General features: G+C 40.2%; 3 long non-coding RNA genes across 4 annotated transcripts; 2 read left to right on the top strand and 1 right to left on the bottom strand.

Moving 5' to 3' along the window:
• The first annotated feature begins 570 nt into the window (after nucleotides 1-570).
• LOC126994037 (uncharacterized) lies at nucleotides 571-4,844 on the top strand. 2 transcript variants are annotated; one of them, XR_007748747.1, is made up of 4 exons: nucleotides 571-731; nucleotides 1,599-1,954; nucleotides 2,182-2,243; nucleotides 3,333-4,844. It is a non-coding gene; the product is annotated as an uncharacterized LOC126994037 (long non-coding RNA). The 2 variants fall into 2 exon arrangements; XR_007748746.1 differs by having other exon boundaries at nucleotides 1,614-1,954; nucleotides 3,333-4,843.
• A 2,124-nt stretch (nucleotides 4,845-6,968) lies between these two features.
• On the bottom strand, nucleotides 6,969-15,686 carry LOC126994038 (uncharacterized). The gene is made up of 2 exons (XR_007748748.1): nucleotides 15,145-15,686; nucleotides 6,969-7,419 (listed from the first exon to the last, which is right to left on the bottom strand). It is a non-coding gene; the product is annotated as an uncharacterized LOC126994038 (long non-coding RNA).
• On the top strand, nucleotides 9,511-12,865 carry LOC126994035 (uncharacterized). Its single transcript, XR_007748745.1, has 3 exons — nucleotides 9,511-10,112; nucleotides 11,193-11,254; nucleotides 12,082-12,865. It is a non-coding gene; the product is annotated as an uncharacterized LOC126994035 (long non-coding RNA).
• Nucleotides 15,687-21,021: the final 5,335 nt, after the last annotated feature.

Genomic DNA, 21,021 nt, shown 5'->3' with positions numbered 1-21,021 from the left:
GGTGACCCGTTGGAGAGTCAGCAGCGGTATACACAAACGTTCTTAGCATCGCTAAGTGCACTTGACGGCAAAGAATCGTTAAGTTTTCTAATTAAAAGGGCGCCGGGCCGCTTAGCGCTGGAGCTGGAGCACTTAGCTGGCGGAAAATTTAAGGCGGGGAAGGGGCTCCCATAGCACCGTTAAAAATGCATAAGTATTGCAACATGGTGGATTACAGCAGGAGGGAAGGCATCACCTCCGAACATATCGGCCTCGTCAAGACGAATCGGAGGCGTGTAATGATTTGAAACTCATCCTGAAATATCTGTGGACTGTGCTGACCGTGCTGAGATGAGTGGTTCGGCGAGGCGGACCTTGAAAACACCTACATGGCCATCACGACTGAAGTGGTGTTCGCCGACAGGTAGAATGTAGGTGCAACCTTCACAGACTGACAGAGATTGAGTGATAACAGACACTGGAGACCCTCCAGGCGATGACTGGTGAGCGCCTGCCACCATCCACAGGCTGTCACACAAGGAGCCCTGGGAGTAACCTTGCCGGAAGCCCCGGGCCAGTGTGTGCAGTGTGGCTGGCGTTATACAGCCCCCAGCCATCGCCTGGAGGGCATCCAGTGTCTGTTATCACTCACCTTAGGTAGTCTGTGAAGGTCCAGTCATCACTGGTGCACGTGTATCTTACCTGTGATCAACACCGGCAGCCACAGACTCCTGCCTAATGAACGAACACAGGTGAGCCAATATTTTACCTCGCCAGACTTATCCTTTACAATATTCAACTCTTTTAACCCAACACACCTGTTAATCTTGTGACTGACTTCAACAAACGTTTCCCACCAACCTTACCAAACCCTAAACAATACCTATTTGGGTCACTAGTGTCTGTTATTTCATGTTTACTTGACTAACCTCCCAGCGGCGATAAACCAAACCTAATCATATTAACCTTAACCTGGGTAAATTTATCGTTGACATATAGTTATTTCAACATAATCTGTCATTTAAGATAGCCAGTTTTAACCAAATCAACTATCATTTAGAAAAGTTGATATTTTTAACCTAGCTAATTAAATGTCAGAAGTGTCCTAACAAAATTACCTTCCTTTGCTTATTTTAGTAACCAAACCAAATCAATTTGACGTGCGGTAGCTCTTAAACTGAACTTGCTCTAGTACTCAAGCTTGCATCACTTATGACTTTTTTCCTTTAATCCTAAATCAACTTGTTTAGAAACCTTGCTCCGACATACCTAACTCCTAACTCAGATAAATTTCCGATTTGTGTTACTGACTATTTTTTAAACAAACATTTTGATTTTGGACGTAAATTTTTTACCAAACTAACTATCATTCAGGATGTTGCCTTAGTTTAACCTAACAAAAAATTATAAACGTCACCTAACCTCATTGATCCTACTTAACGAACGGTAGCTATCCTTTCTGTAAAATACCTCCCAGGAATCCCTTGGTGTTGCAAAATGATACTAATATCCATGCTAGCTAGCATTGTAGTATTGTTTAATTTGTTTTGATCATTGTTTTTTTTTCCACATTTGAAATTAATTAGTTCACAGTATATTATGGCTTTTGTTATTTGCAGCTTCCTTTCTTATAGGGGAGGCGGTGGCTGAGTCGTCAAAGTAATGGCCTCGTGTTCAGGAGGACGCGAGTTCAATCCCCACCCGGTGCCACCAAGCTGGGATTTTTCAGCCGCCGCCGAGTGGCTTAAAACTACCCACATGCTGTCCAGAAGACCACCTATCAACCCGGACTCTAGATTCTAGGATCAAAGATGAGCTCTGGGAGGGCAGCATGAGCCAATGCAAGATGGCGCCACTATAAACACTCGCCTGCGCCAGAACGGGCTGGGCCGACCATCAGGACCTACCGGAAAGAAGCCTTGGACCGACCATCAGGATCCACCGGAAGAAGCCTACCGGCGCAATAGGCTGCAATGTAAAAAAAAAAAAAAAAAAAAAAAATGAAGATCTAAAAGTGAATTTTATGATTATTCTTAGTCTTACTCCCAAATAGCTAAAGTCAATCAACAATGCTAAAATCTTTTTGAACAAAATAAATTGCAAATTGGTCCATGAGTCAAGAGTTTTGACTTCTGGACAAGCATAGATATAGATATAGGGCAGGTACCAAAGCATTTCTAATTGTAATGTATCTATTTGCAGTGATCATGATGACATTGACAACAACGAGCAAGTCCTCCTAGACCTAGAGTGACCTCAAGCTGGTATTCTCCACATAACATTATTGTTTAATCATTTAGTTTTTATCATCCAGCATCAAGCAATCATTCCCATGCAAGAATATAATGCACAATATAAGCAACTTCACTTGCTAGAAAACAAGACAATGTTGCCAGCCCATATAGTGTGCACTGTGCAGTAAATAACTCATGTAGATAATGCCTGTTATTCTATCACATACTTATGTCGATGCAATGTCTTTTAGTTCTTGCTTCAGGTATATTAATTACTAATCCATTCTTATTTCTCCGACGGCCATTTCCTGTGTCGATATGTCAATCAGCTCAGTACTTTTATTTTCTTAGCTTGTGTTTTGCAATTCTTTGCCAATTAAATCACTGGACACATCTTAATAAATATCACAGATTTAATTATCATATATCAGTCCCATAAGTTTATTTCAGATGCTCTTAAAACAACATCTGTCCATTCATAGTCCAACTTAACCTGGTAGCAGCAATGGGCCAAATTTGTGGCTTTACCGTGTACCAGTGACTGGCCACATTTTTGCCATGATATAAACCCCCCAAAATAGATGATGCATAAACTGATCACAAATGTGTTGATATATATTATGAAATGGTTTGCGTGAGTGATGATTTTTTCTAATTTTTCTCGCTCGGAGGGACCTTTAACCCGGTAGCAGCGGGGATCATGTTTCTTAATGGTCCCTCTAAGCGAGAAAAATGGGAAAAAATCATCACTCACGCGAACCATTTCATAATATATCAAAGCATTTGTGATACGTTTATGCATCATCTATTTTGGGGGGTTTAAATCATGGCACAAATTTGTCCCGTCGCTGCTACCGGGTTAAGAAACATGATCTCTGCAGCTACCAGGTTAACCTCTTTTAGTATAGTACACTAATCAAGAAAAAACATCCCAATTAATATATATAGATATATATATATATATATATATATATATATATATATATATATATATATATATATATATATATATATATATATATATATATATATATATATATATATATATATATATATATATATATATATATATATATATATATATAATGTTGTTTATTTGAACTTGTACTCATATTTCAGGGCCAAACATGATGTGGAAGAAGAAATCAGTTGTCTCCATCAGTCGGGTTTGTGCCATGGCAGCTCTCTCCAGCTGTCCGGCAGAGGTCCAGTCCATGCCGTGGAGAAATTCAGACCCCAACAAGGAGATGGCATGCCAGAGATGGATCCGCAGCTTCTCCTCCAATCAATCAATCCTTGCAATGCCCTTTCTCTTTTCTCTCCTTCTGTACCACCATGCGTACACATAACTGATCTAAGGTACTTAAACTCATTAACCTCCTCCATTTCTTCACCATTCAAAATTATTTTGCATTCTTTTTCACATTCAATGCCCACTCTATATGGGCATACAGAATCTACAACCTCCCTTCTACTCCGCTCACAAACCATCACTTTACTTTTGTTGACATTTACTTTCAACTTCCTCCTTTTACATACACTATCAAAAACACTGACCAAATTTTGTAAGTCACTTTCATTTTCTGCAATGAGCAGTGTCATCAGCAAATAAGATTGAATTCATCACCCACTTCCTTCCCTCCCTCAGCATACATTTTTACTTCAATTTCCCCAACTTTGCCCTTCATTTCTCATAACACCATCCATATAAATATTGAACAACCACGATGACATGACACACCCCTGCTTTAGCCCACTTTCATCTCAAAATGTTCCCTTGTTTCTCCACTAATTTTGACATATGCAGATGCATCCTCATAGAAAGACTTTATTGCATAAAGCAGTTTTCCTCCCACACCATATATCTTTAAGACATCCCACAATGCCAGCCAATCGACTCTGTCATAAACTTTCTCTAGAATAACTAGATCCATGAAGGCAGCATAGTATTTTTTCCTTTTGCTAATATTTTTTCTAATAAAACACCATCCTGAAGGAAAATATCTGATCCACACATCCTCTTCCCTTCCTGAAGTCTCCTTGTTCTTCACTGATTTTCTCTTCTGTAAGTCTTTGCGCAGTCTCAATTAGGACTTTTTCAAAAACCTTTCCAGGTAACCTACACTCAGCAGACATATACCCCTACAACTCCCACCTCCCTGCTCCTGCCCTTCCCCTTGTAAACTGGGACCATGATGGCTTTTATCAAGTCTGCTGGGACCTCCCCCCCCTTCCCTGGCCACTTCACATATCTTGACCATTCATCAGAGCTGGGACTACCGATTGACATTTGGGATCGGTACTACCGGCGGTAGATTACTGCTACCGATACCGATCATTCGGTATTTTGAAGAAACTACCGAATACCGCTACCGATCGCATGATTGGCAGTCAATCGGTATCGGTAGATTGAAAAGCGAAGGGACTTTTTGTTAAGACTTAAGAGAAGACGACCCCGGCAAAATGAAACGGACAAGTTTCAACACGTTCGAGCGCATCTATGGGAAGCAGTTAGCAGGAAATTCCAGGTATTACTTTGACGTCATCACGCTTAGCCAATCACCGGCCGTTCATGCGTTCTCAGCCAATCAGAGGCAGCCACGACCTAGCAGATTCTCGCTCCCGCCAAAAGTTTTGGCGGAGCCCCACTCTTGTTTGGCCTGCCGACGAGTAGCCTACACCTACGCCTAGCTCCCACGCTCTCGACAACGTGCTCAGCCTCATCGCCTAGTGTTTTAAGTGGCAGTATTTTTAAGTCCACCCATGGCAGCAGCCCTTAATCGTTTTGTGCTTTTAACTTTTCAAGTGATTTTCCTTTTTTAAACTTTATTTTACATTAAAAAAGTTTTGATCAAGTCAGTGAACTATTTAATCATATTGTTACGAACCAGAGGTTAGGATATGCTGTGTGTTGAGTGAGTGTTTAGTATGTGGCGCCAAGGGCCCGTGTAGGAGTGTGTGAACCCTGTAAGAGGGACGCGCAGAGTGAGGCTAGTCACGTAAGCCAGTGTCACGTGTGAGGCAGCGTGGGGAGAGGTGAGGTGGAGGCAGCGTCTCCTTCCATTTTTATTATATAATTATAGAGTTTTTAATCTACCGATACCGAATCTATACCGATCGGTAGATTTCTGAAAATCTACCGATCTACCGATACCGATTGACGCTGCTCGCTACCGACTACCGATACCGTGGTAGATTTTTTCTACAGAATCCCAGCTCTGCCATTCATATAGTAACTTCATCTCCACACTTCAACATTTCTGCTGTGATTCCTCTCAATTCATTCATCATCATCATCTCATCAACGCCTGCTCTTAGGAGCTCCCACCAGGGGATTGCCACGGCAGAAGTTTCCATCTTCTCTATCCAGACACTCCTCCTTGCCTGCTCAAAGTTTCTCAAGGATCTCTCATCCTTCTCCCTAACGTACTCCTGCACCCTATCTCTCCATTTCACTGGAGGTCCTCTAACATTCCCTCCCTCAATCTCACATACACCCTTCTGGTCATCTTACTCTCCATTTGCTCCATGTGGCCAAACCACTTTAAAGTCACTTATTCCTTCACCCCGTGACACATTCCAAAACGCTCGTACACACTTTCATTACTTATTCCATCCATTCTACTCACACCACAAGCACTCCTCAAGTAACTAATTTCCACTACCTGCACTCTAGACCTCTGACTTTCATTCAAGGCCCATGTTTCACTTGCATATGTGAGGGTTGGTACTATTATTGTATTTTTAACTGATAACTGATCCAAGGTACTTAAACTCATTGACCTCCTCCATTTCTTCACCATTCAGAATTATTTTGCATTCTTTTTCACATTCAGTTCCCACTCTATATGGGCTTATAAAATCTACAACCTCACTTCTACTCCCCTCACAAACCATCACTTTACTTTTGTTGACATTTACTTTCAGCTTTCTCCTTTTACAGACGCTATGAAAATCACTGACCAAATTTTGTAAGTCACTTTCATTTTCTGCAATGAGCACTGTGTCATCAGTAAACAGGATTGAATTCAGCACCCACTGCCTTCCCTCAGCATACATTTTTACTCCAACTTTGCCCTTTATTTCTCTCATGACACCATCCATATAAATATTGAACAATCATGGTGACATGACACGCCCCTGCCTTAATCCCACCTTTATCTCAAAATGTTCACTTGTTTCTCCACCAATTTTGACACATGCAGATGCATCCTCATAGAAAGACTTAATTGCACTAAGCAGTTTTCCTCCTACACCATAAATCTTTAAAACATCCCACAATGCAATCCAATCGAATCTGTCATAAGCTTTTTCTAAGTCCATGAAGGCAGCGTATAGTTTCTTTCCTTTTGCTATTATTTTTTCTACTACCATCCTGAAGGAAAATATCTGATTGGTTCCATCAGTTCCTGCTGCTTTTCCATTTTTTAATCTTTTTAATGCCTGATTTACTTCTTCATATGCTATACTTTTTTCTTTATATACTCCTCTACCTCCACTCAAAACTGCTGCTGTTACAGCTGCTGGACGTCCATCATCAAAATTCATTAAGTTATTGAAATATTTTCTCCATCTCTCTTTCACAGCTTCCCCGTCTTTCAACATCTTTCCATTCTCATCCATAACTTCATTAATTTTCCTTGGGGAGATATTATTGGGGTGATGCATTTCTTTCGTTTTTTACTTCTTTCCAATATGATTTCCTGTTCCCTTTATATTTTTCACTTATTCTTTTTCCAAAGTCTTCGTCATCTCTCTTCTTGCTTTCTTTTATTGCTTGTTTTAATTACATTTTGCATTCTCTATATTTCTTTTTCCTTTTCCTTTTTACTTGCTCAGACACATTTCTTTCGTGAGTTTTCTTAAAAAGTTCCCTTTATTCTTTTACTATCCTCCTTATCTCTTCAGTCTACCGTGAATTTCCTTGTATTTTTCCATCCCTCACCACTTTCATTCCTACCACTTTTTTGTTGTAGTTAACACTACTTATTTGAATGTTCCAAAAACTTTTTCAATATCTATCTGTACTATCTTTCACACTTTCCCATTTTTCACTTAAGGCCTCTGCCATTTCATGTTATACTCATCTTTTATTTCTTTTTCCTGTAACTTTTCTATCTTCAGTATTTCCTTTTTTACTTCACCTTTCTTTTCAAACACCCACTTTTGCAAGATGGTCAGAGCCATCGAACATCCCACTTACTACCTTCGCATCACAAATATCCTTTCTCAGTCTTCCATCTACTGCCACATAATCAATCAATCCTTTCTGCTCATAATCATTCCCCCTTCTCCAAGTGTATATGTGGATATAGGCAAAAGTAATAAAGCCCCACACATCAGAAGTTGTATTGCTTTGCCTGGGTTATGCAGATGATGTAGTATTAGTGGAAGGATTTTGCCTGATCCTAAATGACTTTGGTATGGAATGGAAACTTATCTTTAAAGAAAATAATGGAAATTCACACCAGCAGTAGGGCAGCGGATGCTGGGAAACAATATCTTAGAGGTAATAGAAACACGTGGTTATTTAGCATTTGAGATAAGCAAGGAGGCCATAGGAGAAGGCACAAAGAAAAGTAAATGAAGCCAAGGTAGGGAAAATGACGGGTGTTAGCATCAGTGGTAGAGAAGGGAAATTAGCCAGTATGAATATGGAAGTTGCCTTTGGATGGGGAAGGTAGTAACCCCACAGCTATCTTGTATGGGTCAGCAGGACTAACACTGAAGATGTCGGGAGGTTAGAAGTCATTCAAAACCAGTTGGCATGATAGCGTTAACATGCTCTCAGGGAAATGGGGTGGAGCTTCTGAGAAAGGTTAACCAAGGGGAAGCTGAGTTTCAAAGAGAGGAAATGAGTGAACACCGGTGGGCCAAATTAATAAAACACTGGAAATTCAAGACAATCCCCTTTGGAAAAGGAAATATACAGAGAGGGAAAGCATATGATGACACTGGAGCAGAGTGAAACAATGTGAATGGAAGACCTGTCAAAGATAGTTGAGAAAAGTGGCCTCAGTGAATGGAGAAGTACCTATACCTATCTATAGTACAGCAGATAGGTGTAGAAGCTCGGGAAACATTAGAACATTTTATAATAGTACCAGTGATTGTGTGCCTTGACCCACTGAGGTAAATATATGCCAGAGTAACCTGACTGAAAGTTGATATATATCAAAATAAATAAACAAGAAAGTCACTGAACACACGAGTCTGAAATTATGGTAGCCATCTCACGTGAGGCTAATGCATTATGTGTTGTATGTTGGTCTCTGAATACAGTACAGTGAAAAACAGCTTGAATATTGAAGAAACTTCAAACTATTGAAGAGTGTGAATTAACGCATCTTAGCACATTGCATTTTGGCAGTAGAGGGGTCAGGTTAGGTTGGCTATAGGCTAGGTATAGTTAGGTTTGATCAGGTCTGGTTAGATTTAGTTTGTTTTGACTTGTTTACTTTTATTATTAGGTAATTCCGTGTGATACGCTTCGCGCTACGCCTTTAATTGCTGTCATCGGCGGCTGAGGAGACGACGTCGAGGCAGTAATATATATATATATATATATATATATATATATATATATATATATATATGTATGTATGTATATATATTACCAGAATACATAAAAGAATAGTGGAGGTACACCGGAAACATGAAAAGATGCACCTATATAACGATCATGGGCAATAAAGACCACAAGAGGAAGAAGAAGAAGGCTCGTTGATGTCGATCATTTACTCCATTGATGTGTCTATTGTTTCCAAACAAGCTTTTGTGTACAGATAGATAACGTGTTGAATTCATTATAGCTATTAATTTCATCTTTGCATAATATGTACTGTGGTAGCTATATACAATGCTTTTGCAAGTTGTCGTTTAATTTGCTATGCGATGCACTTCATACCGGTATTTTGCTCAAAAAATACTTAGCTTAGAGTCCGCTAAGGGGAATTCTAAGTAATACTTAAGGGCCTATGCTTAGCTAAAAGTTGTTAAGTGCAAGGCTTAGTAATATTCTTAGAATATTGGTGTATACGGCCCCTGCAGGCCTTCATATCGGCACAACCTGAATAAAATAAAAACAAAACAAGCAGTATCAATTACAAATCATCCTATTCCCTATTTCTTACACACCACTTCTTTTCCAAAAAACTCTTCATGGCTTCTATAATTCTCTCATTTGCTTCAGGGGCGGTATACACAAACGTTCTTAGCATCGCTAAGTGCACTTAACGGCAAAGAATCGTTAAGTTTTCTACTTAAAATGGCGCTGGGCCGCTTAGCGCTGAAGCTGGAGCACTTAGCTGGCGGAAAATTTAAGGCGGGGAAGGGGCTCCCTTAGCACCGTTAAAAATGCATAAGTATTGCAACATGGTGGATTACAGCGGGATGAAAGGCATCACCTCCTAATATATCTGCCTCGTCTAGACGAATTGGAGGCGTGTAATGATTTGAAACTCATCCTGAAATATCTGTGGACTGTGCTGACCGTGCTGAGATGAGTGGTTCGGCGAGGCGGACCTTGGAAACACCTACATGGCCATCACGACTGAAGTGGTGTTCGCTGACAGGCAAAATGCAGGTGCAACCTTCACAGACTGACAGAGATTGAGTGATAACAGACACTGGAGACCCTCCAAGCGATGGCTGGTGAGCGCCTGCCACCATCCACAGGCTGTCACACAAGGAGCCCTGGGAGTAACCTTGCTGGAAGCCCCGCGGGCCGCAGTGTGTGGCTGGCGTTATACAGCCCCCAGCCATCGCCTGGAGGGCATCCAGTGTCTGTTATCACTCACCTTAGGTAGTCTGTGAAGGTCCAGTCATCACTGGCGCACGTGTATCTTACCTGTGATCAACACCGGCAGCCACAGACTCCTGCCCAAGGAACGAACACAGGTGAGCCAATATTTTACCTCGCCAGACTTATCCTTTACAATATTCAACTCTTTAAACCTAACACACCTGTTAATCTTGTGTCTGACTTCAACAAACGTTTCCCACCAATCTTACCAAACCTTAAACAATACCTATTTGGGTCACTAGTGTCTGTTATTTAATTTTTACTTGACTAACCTCCCAGCAGTGATAAACCAAACCTAACCTGGGTAAATTTATCATTGACATATAGTTATTTCAACTTAATCTGTTATTTAAGATAGCCAGTTTTAACCAAATCAACAATTATTTAGAAAAGTTGATATTTTTAACCTAACTTAAATGTCAGAAGTGTCCTAACAAAATTACCTTCCTTTGCTTATTTTTAGTAACCAAACCAAATCAATTTGACGTACAGCTCTTAAACCGAACCTGCTCTAGTACTCAAGCTTGCATCACTTATGACTTTTTTCCTTTAATCCTAAATCAACTTGTTTAGAAACCTTGCTCTGACATACCTAACTTAATATAAGTTCACCTCTCCTAACTCAGATAAATTTCCGATTTGTGTTACTGACTATTTTTTAAACAAACATTTTGATTTTGGACGTAAATTTTTTACCAAACTAACTATCATTCAGAATGTTGCCTTATTTTAACTTAACAAAAAATTATAAACGTCACCTAACCTCATTGATCCTACTTAACGAACGGTAGCTATCCTTTCTGTAAAATACCTCCCAGGAATCCCTGGGTGTTGCAAAATGATACTAATACCCATGCTAGCTAGCATTGTAGTATTGTTTAATTTGTTTTGGTCATGTCTTTTTTTTCACATTTGAAATTAATTAGTTCACAGTATATTATGGCTTTTGTTATTTGCAGCTTCCTTTCTTATGAAGATTTAAAAGTGAATTTTATGATTATTCTTAGTCTTACTCCCAAATAGCTATTAAAGTCAATCAACAATGCTAAAATCTTTTTGAACAAAAAAAATTGCAAATTGGTCCATGAGTCAAGAGTTTTGACTTCTGGACAAGTATAGATATAGATATAGGGCAGGTACCAAAGCATTTCTAATTGTAATGTATCTATTTGCAGTGATCGTGATGACATTGACAACAACGAGCAAGTCCTCCTAGACCTAGAGTGACCTCAAGCTGGTATTCGCCACATAACATTATTGTTTAATCATTTAGTTTTTGTCATCCAGCATCAAGCAATCATTCCCATGCAAGAATATAATGCACAATATAAGCAACTTCAATTGCTAGAAAATAAGACAATGTTGCCAGCCCATATAGTGTGCACTGTGCAGTAAATAACTCATGTAGATAATGCCTGTTATTTTATCACATACTTATGTTGATGCAATGTCTTTTAGTTATTGCTTCGGGTATATTAATTACTAATCCATTCTTATTTCTCCGACGGCCATTTCCTGTGTCGATACGTCAATCAGTTCAGTACTTTTATTTTCTTAGCTTGTGTTTTGCAGTTCTTTGCCAATTAAATCACTGGACACATCTTAATAAATATCACAGATTTAATTATCATATATCAGTCCCATAAGTTTATTTCAGATGCTCTTAAAACAACATCTGCCCATTCATAGTCCAACTTAACCTGGTAGCAGCAACAGGCCAAATTTGTGGCTTTACCCTGTACCAGCGATGGGCCACATTTTTGCCATGATATAAACCCCCCAAAATAGATGATGCATAAACTGATCACAAATGTGTTGATATATATTATGAAATGGTTTGCGTGAGTGATGATTTTTTCTCATTTTTCTTGCTCGGAGGGACCTTTAAGAAACATGATCCCTGCAGCTACCAGGTTAACCTCTTTTAGTATAGTACACTAATCAAGAAAAACATCCCAATTAATATATATATATATATATATATATATATATATATATATATATATATATATATATATATATCTATATATATGTTGTTTATTTGAACTTGTACTCATATTTCAGGGCCAAACATGATGTGGAAGAAGAAATCAGTTGTCTCCATCAGTCGGGTTTGTGCCATGGCAGCTTTCTCCAGCTGTCCGGCAGAGGTCCAGTCCATGCCATGGAGAAATTCAGCCCCCAACAATGAGATGGCATGCCAGAGATGGATCCGCAGCTTCTCCTCCAATCAATCAATCCTTGCAATGCCTTTTCTCTTTTCTCTCCTTCTGTACCACCATGCTTACACATAACTGATCCAAGGTACTGAAACTCATTACCCTCCTCCATTTCTTCACCATTCAAAATTATTTGGCATTCTTTTTCACATTCAATGCCCACTCTATATGGGCATACAAACTACAACCTCCCTTCTACTCCGCTCACAAACCATCACTTTACTTTTGTTGACATTTACTTTCAACTTTCTCCTTTTACATACACTATCAAAAACACTGACCAAATTTTGTAAGTCACTTTCATTTTCTGCATTGAGCACCGTGTCATCAGCATACATTTTTACTTCAATTTCCCCAACTTTGCCCTTCATTTCTCATAACACCATCCATATAAATATTGAACAACCACGATGACATGACACACCCCTTCCTTAGCCCACTTTCATCTCAAAATGTTCACTTGTTTCTCCAGTAATTTTGACACATGCAGATGCATCCTCATAGAAAGACTTTATTGCATAAAGCAGTTTTCCTCCCACACCATATATCTTTAAGATGTCCCACAATGCCAGCCAATCGACTCTGTCATAAACTTTCTTTAGAATAACTAGATCCATGAAGGCAGCATAGTATTTTTCCTTTTGCTAATATTTTTCTAATAAAACACCATCCTGAAGGAAAATATCTGATCCACATCCTCTTCCCTTCCTAAAGTCTCCTTGTTCTTCACTGATTTTCTCTTCTGTAAGTCTTTGCGCAGTCTCAATTAGGACTTTTCCATATACCTTTCCAGGTAGCCTACACTCAGCAGACTTATACCCCTACAACTCCCACCTCCCTCTCCTGCCCTTCCCTTGTAAACTGGGACCATGATGGCTTTTGTCAAGTCTGCTGGGACCTCCCCCCTTCCCAGGCCACTTCACATATCTTGACCATTCATATAGTAACTTCATCTCCACACTTCAACATTTCTGCTGTGATTCCTCTCAATTCATTCATCATCATCATCTCATCGCCTGCTCTTAGGAGCTCCCACCAGGGATGGCCACGGCAGAAGTTTCCATCTTTCTCTATCCGGACACTCCCTCCTTGCCTGCTCAAAGTTTCTCAAGGATCTCTCATCCTTCTCCCTAACGTACTCCTGCACCCTATCTCTCCATTTCACTGGAGGTCGTCCTCTAACATTCCCTCCCTCAATCTCACATACACCCTTCTGGTCATCTTACTCTCCTCCATGCTCTCCATGTGGCCCAATCACTATAAAGTCACTTATACCCTTCACCCCGTGACACATTCCAAAACGCTCATACACACTTTCATTACTTATTCCATCCATTCTAGTCACACCACAAGCACTCCTCAAATAACTCATTTCCACTGCCTGCACTCTAGACCTCTGACTTTCATTCAAGGCCCATGTTTCACTTGCATATGTGAGGGTTGGTACTATTATTGTATTTTCAACTGATAACTGATCCAAGGTACTTAAACTCATTGACCTCCTCCATTTCTTCACCATTCAGAATTATTTTGCATTCTTTTTCACATTCAGTTCCCACTCTATATGGGCATACAAAATCTACAACTTCACTTCTACTCCCCTCACAAACCATCACTTTACTTTTGTTGACATTTACTTTCAGCTTTCTCCTTTTACAGACGCTATGAAAATCACTGACCAAGTTTTGTAAGTCACTTTCATTTTCTGCAATGAGCACTGTGTCATCAGTAAACAGGATTGAATTCAGCACCCACTGCCTTCCCTCAGCGTACATTTTTACTCCAACTTTGCCCTTTATTTCTCTCATGACACCATCCATATAAATATTGAACAATCATGGTGACATGACACGCCCCTGCCTTAATCCCACCTTTATCTCAAAATGTTCACTTGTTTCTCCACCAATTTTGACACATGCAGATGCATCCTCATAGAAAGACTTTATTGCACTAAACAGTTTTCCTCCCACACCATAAATCTTTAAAACATCCCACAATGCAATCCAATCGAATCTGTCATAAGCTTTTTCAAAGTCCATGAAGGCAGCGTATAGTTTCTTTCCTTTTGCTATTATTTTTTCTACTACCATCCTGAAGGAAAATATCTGATTGATTCCATCAGTTCCTTCTGCTTTTCCATTTTTTAATCTTTTTAATGCCTGATTTACTTCTTCATATGTTATACTTCTTTCTTTATATACTCCTCCTCTACCTCCGCTCAAAACTGTTGCTGTAACAGCTGCTGGACGTCCATCATCAAAACTCATTAAGTTTTTGAAATATTCTCTCTATGTCTCTTTCACAGCTTCCCCGTCTTTGAACATCTTTCCATTCTCACCCATAACTTCATTAATTTTCCTTGGGGAGATATTATTGGGGTGATGCTTTTCTTTCGTTTTTTACTTCTTTCCAATATGATTTCCTGTTCCCTTTATATTTTCACTTAGTCTTTTCCAAAGTCTTCACCAACTCTTCTTACTTTCTTTTATTGCTTGTTTTAATTTCATTTGCATTCTCTATATTTCTTTTCCTTTCCTTTTTACTTGCTCAACCACATTTCTTTCTTAAGTTTTCTTAAAAAGTTCCTTTTCTCTTACTATCCTCCTTATCTCTTCTGTCCACCATGAATTTCCTTTTCTTTTTCCATCTCTCATCATTTTCATCCCTACCACTTTTTTGTTGTAGTTAACACTACTTCTTTAAATGTTCTAAAAACTTTTTCAGTATCTGTACTTTCACACTTTCCCATTTTTCACTTAAGGCATCTGCCATTTCACGTTATACTCATCTTTTATTTCTTTTTTCCTGTAACTTTTCTCTCTTCAGTATTTCCTTTTTTACTTCACCTTTCTTTTCAAACACCCACTTTTGCAAGATGGTCAGAGCCATCGAACATCCCGCTTACTACCTTCGCGTCACAGATATCCTTTCTCAGTCTTCCATCTACTGCCACATAATCAATCAATCCTTTCTGCTCATAATCATTCCCCCTCCTCCATGTGTATATGTGGATATAGGCAAAAGTAATAAAGTCCCACACATCAGAAGTTGTATTGCTTTGCCTAGGTTATGCAGATGATGTAGTATTAGTGGAAGGATTTTGCCTGATCCTAAATGACTTTGGTATGGAATGGAAACTTATCTTTAAACATAATAATGGAAATTCACACCAGCAGTAGGACAGTGGGTGCTGGGAAACAATATCTTAGAGGTAATAGAAACACATGGTTATTTAGCATTTGAGATAAGCAAGGAGGCCATAGGAGAAAGCACAAAGAAAACTGAATGAAGCCAAGGTAAGGAAAATGACGTGTGTTAATATCAGCGGTAGAGAAGGGAAATTAGCCAGTATGAATATGGAAGTTGCTTTTGGATGGGGAAGGTAGTAACCCCACAGCTATCTTGTATGGGTCAGCAAAACTAACACTTAAGATGTCGGGAGATTAGAAGTCATTCAAGACCAGTTGGCATGATAGTGTTCACATGCTCTCAGGGGAAATGGGGTGAAGCTTCTGAGAAAGGTTAACAAAGGGGAAGCTGAGTTTCAAAGAGAGGAAATGAGTGAACACCGGTGGGCCAAATTAATATAACACTGGAAATTCAAGACAATCCCCTTTGGAAAAGGAAATATACAGAGAGGGAAAGCATATGATGACACTGGAGCAGAGTGAAACAATGTGAATGGGAGACCTGTCAAAGATAGTTGAGAAAAGTGGCCTCTGTGAATGGAGAAGTACCTATACCTATCTATAGTACAGCAGATAGGTGTAGAAGCTCGGGAAACATTAGAACATTTTATAATAGTACTAATGATTGTGTGCCTTGACCCACTGAGGCAAAGATATACCAGAGTAACCTGACTGAAAGTTGATATATATAAAAATAAATAAACAAGAAAGTCACTGAACACACGAGTCTGAAATTATGGTAGCCATCTCACGTGAGGCTAATGCATTATGTGTTGTATGTTGGTCTCTGAATACAGTACAGTGAAAAACAGCTTGAATATTGAAGAAACTTCAAACTATTGAGGAGTGTGAATTAACGCATCTTAGCACATTGCATTTTGGCGGTAGAGGGGTCAGGTTAGGTTGGTCATAGGCTAGGTATAGTTAGGTTTGGGCAGGTCTGGTTAGATTTAGTTTGTTTTTGACTTGTCTACTTTTATTATTTGGTAATTCCGTGTGATACGCTTCGCGCTACGCCTTTGTTGTCACCGGCGGCTGAGGAGACGACGTCAGGGCAGTAATATACATATTTTACCAAAACACATAAAAGAATAGTGGAGGTACACCGGAAACATGAAAAGATGCACCTTTATAACGATCATAGGCAATAAAGACCACAAGAGGAAGAAGAAGAAGGCTCGTTTATGTCGATCATTTACTCCATTGATGTGTCTATTGTTTCCAAACAAGCTTTTGTGTACAGATAGATAACGTGTTGAATTCATTATAGCTATTTCATCTTTGCATAATATGTACTGTGGTAGCTATATACAATGCTTTTGCAAGTTGTCGTTTTGCTATGCGATGCACTTCATACCGGTATTTTGCTCAAAAAATACTTAGCTTAGAGTCCGCTAAGGGGAATTCTAAGTAATACTTAAGGGCCTATGCTTAGCTAAAAGTTGTTAAGTGCAAGGCTTAGTATTATTCTTAGAATATTTGTGTATACGGCCCCAGCACTCGATCAGTCCCACCAGCAGCAGCATCTAGGGATGGGCAAGTACCGTTAATTTGAGTACCGGTACCGAAAACCCGGGTACCGTTAGTACCGGTACCCGAAGGAATATTTCTTTTTTTCTTTGACTTCTGATGAAACTCCCAAATAAATTTCCTGTAAAGAAAACTCTCTCTCTCTCTCTCTCTCTCTCTCTCTCTCTCTCTCTCTCTCTCTCTCTCTCTGAATGAAGTGAATATTTATTTTTTCGAAAAAAAAATAGCATGTATATATTAAGTTATTATGGATGTACTCGATCATAGTCTAATAACAATAACAATATTTATTAGCAACCTAAAAAAGAAAAAGAATCGGACATGAAGAATTATCCAGTAACTCCAATAAATAAATAAAATAATAAAATAATGGAAACGGGAGCTGTGATGGAAACGGAAAGCAGGACAAAATGGTGGGAACTTGGGGGGACGGTCAGCGAGGCAGTGACTTAGCGTCTCCATACAGGGCCCATACCGCGTGATACCACATTGAGGCGGGCGGGCGAGCGCCGAGCGTCACTAAGATCCAGACGGTACTAGCGGCAATGCGCAGTGCCGATCGAGTGATCATGACGCTTCCCGGTACCCAAGTGATCATGAGGCTTCGCGGTACCAGGTACCGGTACCGGGTACCGCGAGGAATCGATTCCTCGCGGTACCAGCCCTGTATGGAGATGCTGAGTCACTGCCTCGCTGACCGTCCCCCCAAGTTCTCACCATTTTGTCCTGCTTTCCGTTTCCATCACAGCTCCCGTTTCCATTATTTTATTATTTTATTTATTTATTGGAGTTACTGGATAATTCTTCATGTCCGATTCTTTTTCTTTTTTAGGTTAATAATAAATATTCCCAGCTATCAAAAAATGTGGGCCCCATTTGGGCAACATATGGGTTCCCAGTTTGGCAATCTTGGTGGGCCCCGGATAGGCAAATATGGGCCCCACATTTGCCCACACGGACCCCAGATGGGGATGCAACATGGTATCTATGTGGGGCCCAGGTGGGCCCCATGTGGTAACCATATGGGCATGCATGGGCAACATTCCCCTAGATGCACAGGATGATAGTTCCTGCTGCCCACAGATCCATTGTTGGAGCTCAAATGATATCCTATACATCAGTTTATTGCCTTTTGTTGAGTAATTTCTTGGTTTCAAATCCTTGAAAGTCACCTTTCAAGGATTTGAAACCAAGAAATTACTTTCAACGAAAGGCAATAAACTGATGTACATAGGGATGTCATTGAGCTCCAACAATGGATCTGTAAGCAGGAACTATCATCCTGTTGGCCTAAGTACAGTATCCATGCTTATCAACCGAGGCAAATTTATCAGGCAGATGTGCCAACAACATGAGAGCACAGTAAGAAAGCCCAGTCTTGGCAATGACCTTTCTCAGGGCCAGGCAGCCTAGGAATCACCAACAACAACCTGAGGCAAAAATATGTACTTAAAACTAAATCCTGGTTTATTGCTTTTGAAAACTACAAAACACAAGTTATTTTTCACCCTACTGAAAATAATGCACTGGTTCCATAGGCCATGAATAGCCAGCCAACCAACTAATTCTGAACATGGGTTTGCTGGAAAATAGTAAATGAAATTACTCAATGCAATAAAATCAACACATATGAATAACAGCAGAATATGATTTGTACCTGTCTACTACTTTTGTGCAAATACATAAATTGCTTCTCCTAAGAGCATGAAAGTCCAGCTGTCTCGGGGTCATGCCACTCAAATGTGGTTAATACAAAATCATAACAGGGGTAGGTGGGTGTGCAAGAACTATATAAAACAGCCCATACTGCACAACTAAAACAACTTCAAATAATGTCCTCATGAAGAAATACTCTGATTATTGCAATTTGGATCACCAGCAGTCATTATATACACTCGACGGAGCACAGAAATCAGTCCAAACCTTCTACATTTGATTCAGTTATGGATTTTTTTTTATTACAACAAAGAAAGCAGCTCAAGGGCACAAAAAAAGAAAACAATAATAAAAAAAGCCCGCTACTCGCTGCTCCCAAAAAAGAATCAAAAGAGGTGGCAGAAAGCAAGATCAAATTCGGGAGGAGAAGTGTCCTGATACCCTCCTCTTGAAAGAGTTCAAGTCGTAGGCAGAAGGAAATACAGATGAAGGAAGATTGTTCCAGAGTTTACCAGCATGAGGGATGAAAGAGTGAAGATGCTGGTTAACTCTTGCATAAGGGGTTTGGACAGTATAGGGATGAGCATGAGTAGAGTCATGTGCAGCGGGGCCGCGGGAGGGGGGGAGGCATGTAGTTAGTAAGTTCAGAAGAGCAGTCAACGTGAAAATAGCGATAGAAGATAGAAAGAGAGGCAACATCGCGGCGGAATTTAAGAGGTAAAAGGCACTCAATAGGAGGAGGAGAGCTGATAAGACGAAGAACCTTAGCCTCCACTCTGTCCAGAAGAGCTATGTGAATGGAGCCCCCCCACATGTGAGATGCATACTCCATACGAGGGCGGACAAGGTCCCTGTATATGGATAGCAACTGCGCGGGGGAGAAGAACTGGCGGAGACGATACAGAACGCCCAACCTCGAGGAAGCTGATTTAGCGAGAGGAGATATGAAGTTTCAGTTGAGATTTTGAGTTAAGGATAGACTGAGGACATTTAGTGTTGAAGAAGGTGACAGCTGAGTGTTGTCGAAGAAAAGGGATAGATGTTTGGAAGATTGTGTCGAGTTGATAGGTGGAGAAATTGAGTTTTTGAGGCATTGAAGGACACAAGGTTCCTTCTGGCCCAATCGGAAATGATAGCAAGGTCTGAGATTAAGCGTTCTGCAGCTCCAGTCTGGAGTCGTGTACTTCCTGTTGTGATGGTCTTCTATTGAAAGAAGTTGAATAATGCAGAGTGGAGTCGTCAGCGTACGAGTGGACAGGACAGTTTGTTATGGAAAGAAGATCATTGATGAATAACAGGAAGAGAGTGGGTGATAGGACAGCTAGCCCTGTGGAACCCACTGTTGATAGGTTTGGGGGAAGAGCAGTGACCGTTTACCACCGCAGAGATAGAACGGCTGGAAAGGAAACTGGAGATAAAGGAACAGAGAGAGGGATAGAATCCGAAAGAGGGCAGTTTAGAAAGCAAAGACTGGTGCCAGACTCTATCGAAGGCTTTCAATATGTCTAGCGCAACAGAGAAAGTTTCACCGAAACGGCTAAGAGAGGATGACCAAGAGTCAGTTAAGAGAGCAAGAAGATCGCCAGTAGAACGCCCCTTGCGGAATCCATACTGGCGATCAGATAGAAAGTTAGAAGTGGAGAGGTGCTTTTGAATCTTCCGGTTAAGGATTGATTCAAAAGCTTTAGATAGACAGGAAAGTAAAGCTAAAAGGCGGTAGTTTGAGGTATTAAAATGGTCACCCTTCTTAGGCACAGACTGTACAAAGGCTACTTCCAGCAGGAAGGAAAGATAGATGTTGATAGGCAGAGATGAAAGAGTTTGACCAGGCAGGGTGTCAGCACAGAAGCACAGATTTTAAGGACAATAGGAGGCACTCCATCAGGTCCATAAGCCTTTTGAGAGTTGAGGCCAGGGAGGGCATAGAAAACATCATTAGGAAGAATCTTAATAACAGGCATAAAGGAGTCAGAGGGGGGGATGAGTAGGAGGAATATGCCCAGAATCGTCCAAGGTGGAGTTCTTACAGAAAGTTTGAGCAAAGAGTTCAGCCTTAGAAACAGATGAGATGGCGGTGCTGCCGTCAGGGTTATGGAGAGGAGAGAAAGAGGTGAAATTGAAGGAGATATTTTAGCTAGATGCCAGAAGTCAGGCTTACCCTCTAATGATACCCAAAATAATAGTCAACAAAGCAAGCCTCCTCCTACCATGCCTAACTGTATATAGCTAGGAAGTATTACAGCATGAGGCAGAATTTTCGGTAAAAATTCTCTCACTAGTCTCAGTCCAATTGCAGATAACAAATAAATAGGGCAAGGTCAGGCCTATAACTATTAACACAGACTACATACCATATATACAGCAGTACCTGGTAAGTCAAAGAACAGATACAGAGTAGATAAACATGTACA

The sequence above is a fragment of the Eriocheir sinensis genome, unplaced genomic scaffold, assembly GCF_024679095.1.
Source record: "Eriocheir sinensis breed Jianghai 21 unplaced genomic scaffold, ASM2467909v1 Scaffold707, whole genome shotgun sequence".
Taxonomy (NCBI): domain Eukaryota; kingdom Metazoa; phylum Arthropoda; class Malacostraca; order Decapoda; family Varunidae; genus Eriocheir; species Eriocheir sinensis.
This window is presented reverse-complemented; position numbering and strand designations above follow the sequence as displayed.